Genomic DNA, 7,286 nt, shown 5'->3' on the forward strand with positions numbered 1-7,286 from the left:
CAACGGAGTTTACTCATAAGATCGAACTATCAAGAGAAAATGGAGCTACTCAAGTAGTCCTGCTTTTATAAAATCTTTTTATTAAAAGAAAACAAGCAATTTCAAGGAGAAATTTCGCATACTCCAGCTGATGAAGTAATACACCTGTTCCCTTTCCAGATATTCAGACTTAAACCTCGGTTACTCCTCTTTTTCGTTTTATAATAATGCATATTTTTCACACCCAGGCTAGATATTCCCATTTTTCTACCAACTTTAGGCTGAACATATTTTCTCTGAACATTCCTAGATTACAGGGAGTATGGCACATATATTCGAGGTCAATATAACGAATGTAACCAGAAATAAAATCGTCTGTCTAGTGCTAGTTTTTATCGGTTTGTTAGCTAGTTTTGTTAGAAAGAGGAAAGAATTCAACCAACTTTTCAATTGTAAGATATAGTTCATTTAAAATCATTTTGTGATTTTATCACTTTTTATTTTCCACCAAAATGCAAAAGAAAAAAAAAAAAAAAAAAAAAGCTTATGGCAAAATCTCAGCCCCGGGTGCATTTTAACCATATTCTTAAGATTTCGCCAATTTCAGCCTCAATTTTCTTTTAAGGAAACATTCTTACGAAAAAGTGTATCAGGTTACACGTAGCCTAAATAACGCTTAGGTTAGCCTGATAATGTTAAGCTCTCGATAACAGTAATGATGACACGATATGAAATGGAATGAAGCCTGGGGATTTCTGTAGGTCTGCATTCTGTGTTTGTCGCACCCGGCTGAAATATTACTTTCAGAAGAAACCAAAGCGATTCTTTAAATATGTAATTGAGCTTTCACTGATGGTTTTTTCAGCGTCTTTTATAGATCGCGATAAATATTTTTAGGCCGTCAGTATATTAAGTCATGGCTGGCGTCTGAGACAGTAAAACAAGACTTTGTCGGCCTCCCAGCGACGAAATGCATTTCATCAGTCTGGATGGCTTGCAGACTTAGGGAAGAATAGACTAAAATAAGCGTAAAAAATGAAGACAATAGTACCAAAAGGTGCATTTACCTGCATGATGAAAATTTCCTTTTTGTGGATAACGAAGGATAGTATTTACACTGCCACTGCGTAACCTGATAACACCCCTTACAACATTCAAGACAAACCGAACTTCCAACTTCGTAGGCGGGAGAGAAGTTTCGCTCGTGCCGAATAAGATAGGTATGTAAATTTGTTGTACTCTGCGCAGAGAGAATTATTGTTCAATTATCATGTTGACACAAGATTCAATTGCACCCCAGGTACAGTCAGTTGATATGAACCCATATGAAACTATAATTTGCAGTTGTTCCGTCCATTTCAAGACAATAATTTTGATGTAAGGTGACAACCAAGGACGAATGCATCATGATAAGAAGTACAGTAATGGATTTCGCAAAGGTTATCACTTTATTATTATAAAGCATTTTCACCGCTGCTTCATGGGTTTTTTTTGTATATCAGTATATAATCTCTTTGGAAGGCCAGCTTCAGAAAAGGGTGATTTTTTTTTGTGGTACAATGTTTGAACCTAAGGATTAAAAAAGGTTTGGTAAGTTAAATCAGTTAAAAGTATACACATTTTAAGTTTGAAATTCGTGTTTCTGTTATAATTAATTACTAGTGCGTTTAATTTTGTGCTTTACTTTTAATACATGTAAAACACGTCAACATCTTAGGCTATGACGGTCTCAAACAAAGATAAAAAAAGAATTTCTTTCAACGGGAGAGTTATAAAGCAGGATATGTGGCCTTGCGAGAATTTGCTTGCGTCATTGAGAGAAACTTCACTTTCAAATAAAGAATTGCGTGTCGCGCAGTAGATGTTTCATTCAACAAAATGTTTTTTGCCATTATCAAAACATCCGGGTTCATTAGTTTTCATTGTCAACTTGTTTTGTTTTTCAAACTCGCGGCAAAAGGTAGTGAATTCATTAGTTTGCAATTTGACATTATATCAGAAAAAGTAGCAATTATTTATGGTTTTGTGACGAAACAAAAAGAAAACGCATTTTCAGCTCTAGAATTACTCTTAAAATGTAATTCTTATAATGATCAAAATCTTCGCAACCGGACATTACTTAGAGACGGAGATGAAAGTTTGCATGCATGCATGTGCATGCTAATTAAAGCAATTGAGTTGACTTTACTAAACACATTTCTTGCTCGTAAATATTCAGTAGTTATAAGTAGTAAATTAATTCATATCTATTGTTATTGGTGACGCGTTGAGAAAAACAAAAGTTAGGCCCCAGTTATATAGTCTTGGGTACCCGAGACAACCCGACTCCCAAGGTAATTTTAGCGAGCGTTTACATGTGAAAACGTTGTCCCTGTAGACCAAGTCAAAGTTGACCCTGCATGATTATTCATGACCCATGTGCAAATATTCCTCTTTCTTTGAGTTTCCCTCGGTCATTCGATCACAGTGGGTTTTGCTGGGTTAACTTTCACTTCTTTGATATGAATTTCTGCTTTAAAATCCAAAATCTAGGCATTACGTGACACTCGCCACTCAGAGAGTTGTCCCGTTTAGGCGAGCCAAAGCGTTTATATGAAGAAAAGTTGTCCCGCTTGCCAGGGTTACCCAACCTGCTGAGGCGAGACAACTCGCCCACATGAGCACAAAAAGCAAAACTAACAGTTAATTTTCTCGCGTTTCCTTCGGTTAATTTGTTCTAAATTTGGCTCAGTTGTAACCACATAAATTCCTATAAAATACTCTATTTTTGTTAAAATCTTTCAGAGCTAATCTAATATATTTAGAAGAATGACAAATTACAGAATATTGGAAAAACCGTGTGAACAACCTTGACTTTTTACCAATTCACAATGACAGACAATATCATTTCCATGATGTGGCAAAGTATGAAAAAATTTCACCAAGAAAAGTATAAATGTTAGATACATCAAATTAGTTTTTTCTTCCTTTAAGATAGGTAACCTTTTTGGTGTGAAAGACCCTATCCCCGACGGGCTTCGTTCACGTGTGGTTTATAAGTTTACATGTGCGGGCTGTAATGCCTGTTATGTCGGCGAAACCTCCCGACATTTTTCCACACGCGTACGTGAGCACTTAGCCGTTGATAGGGCCTCTCACATCTTCAAACATCTTCAGAATTCTGAACGTTGTCGCTCATTGTGTTCAATAGACTGCTTTCATATTTTAGATCACGCCACTACCAGCTTTCAACTCAAGATAAAGGAGGCTATTCATATTCAAAAAGAACTACCTTCCCTCAATCAGCAATTACACCATGTAAATCTAAAATTATCCTTTTAACTTACACCTTTTCACGTTCTGTTGTTACTATTTGTCTTGATTAGCATTTTTGCCTACTTATTATTCAACTTGCTTTGTAATCATTCATTCAACTGAAGATGACAGAAGCTCTGTCGAAACATGTCTTGCAAACTTAAAAAATTGGTCGTTTTCCTTAAAATCTATAAATGTTAAGGAGTTTAGGACGAAATGAGGAGTATATCTGCTTGTGATTAGATGAGATGCTGCCATGGTACCGGCCTTAATCCAGAAATTGACAACCAAAAAATAATCTCTGCAGGGAAAGCTTTAAGAGAAAAGTTTCCTTTTCTAACCCGCGCTCTATAGGGAGGGTGTTCGTAAATACTCTAGGGAGCCACCTTAAGGTTTCTGCCGAGCGCACAGCGTACACAGATAATTGTCGTGAGCTGTATTTTAAAACTTCTCTACTGGGGAGGTCGAGTTCCTTGAAAGAAAAAGGCTTTGAAATCACCGCTTGATTTGTGTCACCGCAAGGTTATGATTTCCAACGATGAAATGAGTCAAAGTGGAAGCCGACAAACATTACAAAGCCCGTTTTTTCTCAAGAGATGTTTATCTTGGTTTTGTTTTCACTTTACCGAAGTGAAATTTTTAATCGTGTAAACACAGTAGCAAACCTCGGTAAACGGTGGCAAAATCAAAAGTAAGCTAAGCCAACCTAGGTTTGTCGACAGTTGAACGCCTCATCAGGCATGGTTTAGCTCAGTAACCGACGGAAACCGAGGAAAAGCCAGCTGAACAGCAGACTTTGGCAGCAAGTGTTTGGCAGCAAGTGTTGACGCGTGCAGCGCGTAAAAAAGGGAAAAATAGACAAAGATTTCTCCTAATGTAAGTAGGTTTCAAGTCAACGGGCAAAAAGAGCTAAATAAATTCAGGTTTAGGCAAAGAAATCGCGGACTGCTGTTTGCCGTTCATTGTCAAGTGCCGTAAGCGTTTCCTTTCTGTTAGAAGCTCAGTAGCTTAGTAGCAGTGTACAGGCAAGCGCAATTAGAAGAAGACCTACCACAAATAGAGAGAGAGAGAGAAAAAAATCATAATTGAGGTCTATGGAGAAGAAAAGCAAATGTTAGAATTTAAAGCGGCCCCGAATAAGAAGAAGTACCGGTGAACATTTACGTAGCCCGGGCTCCGTGGCAGATGCCGTTTGAAGAGGAAGAGGAAGAGGTTCAGCGAGATATCAAAATTTTCTTTCCACTATTCATCTAGAAAGCTGTACATTTATGGAGAGTTTGGCTCACATCACCGCAAGCAAATTGACAACGATCTGCGTTCGGCATTGGGGTAAAGTCAAATTTTATAATTTTCCAATTCTCGGTTTTCACCAGTCATGTGATCAAAACTAAAAATCGTAACCATTCAATAAATAAATTCAAGAATCTGGAATATGATAGATGATTGCTATATAAACAACCTCGCCAAGAATCAGGTTTCTGCTGTTTTTCATTGGTCCGCTATTCGTAGAAGCGTGTCATCCAAATTTATAGAGCTTTGTATGGAGACGCCATGTTTGTGCCCTTCGGAGGGGCACAAACGTGGCGACCGTAAAATAACAAAAACATCCGTCATTGAGTTTTGCTATTGAAACGAAAATTTTTACTCTAGTTCTCCGACACATTGAAATAAATGCTTCTTCCAGTGCAAGCACCGTTTATTTAACAAAAACTAAAGCGATAACTCGTCTTTTGACCTAGGCGACAGTCTTTTCTGGCCGCCATTTTCATGTCACGCAACGCAAAATCTTGGAGTGCTCTGTTACAAAAAGAAGAACTCTGTCGAGCTAAAACATTGTCAAACGTCACGTTCCTACAGGGTCTTTTATCTGATGAAACTAAAACCTCAGAAGGAAGGATAATTTCTAATTTTGGAATATGACTACGTCACATGAAAACCAAGAATAGTTTCTGAGCAACATTGCAGCACTTGCTTTCCGAGAAAACCTCAAACCGTCCGGCCAGGTTGTATGCAGCCTACTTTAGTTAATTAGTTTCTCGTTAACAGCTTCTCTAATAACTGCGGTTTAGTTACTAATAATATACAGGAAAAAATTACTCGATTCTGATTGGTTGAGAACAGTGCAGTTCAAGTGTAACACCAGTGCAAAAAGTGTAACACCGGTGCAAAAGTGTAACACCAGTGCAAATTACACATCGTAAGTCTGGATTATGATTGGCTGAAAGATAATAGGAAATTTTCGAAGCCAATGATATTACGTAAAATGAGGAGGAAAATTTTGTGCGGAAACTTTAAAAAAAGTTTTCTCGAATGAGAAAAAATGGCTTCAAGAAAGGTCTTCCGCCACTTCCTCCGAGCGAATTTTTGCATATTTATATTATTAATAAGTAATCATACGGTTTTTCTCGCTCAGTTTGTAACTAATTCGCACTTGTGAGTTTTTCAAAAAGCTGAAATTACACTCGCCGAAGCGGCTCGTGCAATTTCAGCTTTTTGAAAAACTCACTCCTGCAAATTAATTCCAAATTGAACTCGAAACTGTATACTAAACCTCAGTAAGGAGTAACCGTAGTAAACCTCTCTCGTGAAAACACGGCAAAAGTGGCGCACCACGACGTCTAAAAGAACACAAAAATTAATCAAAGTTCGTTTGAGTACCAACTGTTCGGGACAATAGTACTAAGTAAGATCCTCCCTGAGGAAGTCAGTCCTGAAAACGGAGTCAGTATTCTGTCAGACAGTTATTTGAAGTGTATCACTAAAGCCCAAACCACAATTAACAATCACGTACACACACATTTGTCTGTGTCAAAACATGTTTCAATCTTCTACCGTCTTTTTGATTCCATCGCTTAACTTTAAAGTAAGGTGACAAACTTCAGAAATGGTGAAGTAATTATAAACATTCTAGTTGTTTCATATCATATTGTGTCTGTTTTCACGTATATTTGCTTTAGTTTTGATATTTTAGTCGGTGATTTTTTAAAAAATATATATATTTATGTTTTGTTCAGCAGTTGAAAATCGCAGAAATTTTTAAGGTACTAACTTTAATTAACAAAAATATGAGAACTTTGGAGGTGTTTCGTTTCAAAATGTTACCCTAGTCGCCTTAGAAATTTTTACTATAGCTGGTTTTCACATGACGTCACTAAAATTTGAACTACAAAACTATTGATCTTCCTGAGATTTTACTTAAATGATGTATAAGACCGGCTGAAAACTAATATTCATACAAATTTTCGCTCCGAATGGGTTCTTGGTTTTGTGATACACTACGCTTGAATTTCTAAGCTTTTGCGTGACGCGGCATTTACATGACGGCCTAGAGAGCTGTCATGATGTGACCAACACGAACCGTGTTGAGAAATACGATACATGCTTCCAACAGGTGAAACATATACGCATATTCAATTCGTTTGTAAATGTCGACATTTCTACTTTCTACCGAACTCCAAACTCTCAATTTTGGAGATATTGTTAACTTTAAATTCAATAAAGCTATCCTTTGCCGATTAAATTTTTATCAACTTTCGTTCTTTTATCATCAATATTGAAGCCTTCGTTTACGGAATTAACAGAAGAAACTGATCCCGTGAAAAACTTATATTCAGTCCAAATTGGCTTTAATACCATCAAGCAGTGAACTTAAAATGCACTCCTTACATTCCTGTTGTTTATCTTTTTATAAATCTTGCGAAATAGAGGCGGACGTTCATTTGTAACCACGGATATCTTCATTTACGATTTTCCGAAGCGCTTTAATCTAACTCATTTTTCTATTACTCATTCCAGAAAAAAAGGCAATGTAATGTTAGGAGTTAATACTCCAAAACTGGACTGATTATAGATAATCAGTACGTTGTTAACAAAATTGAAGGTCTCTGTTTTTTCGCTCTTTTTTCATTACGAAGGGCGCATTTCTGCAAAGCGCGTAATTTGTTTATTTTTATTTCACCTAATAAATCGATTTCAACTGAATTGGTATTGGCTTTACTAAAGTAAAATCGTGA

This window comes from Orbicella faveolata, unplaced genomic scaffold (genome assembly GCF_042242905.1).
Source record: "Orbicella faveolata isolate gen_17 unplaced genomic scaffold, um_ofav_v1 contig_3, whole genome shotgun sequence".
Lineage (NCBI taxonomy): Eukaryota > Metazoa > Cnidaria > Anthozoa > Scleractinia > Merulinidae > Orbicella > Orbicella faveolata.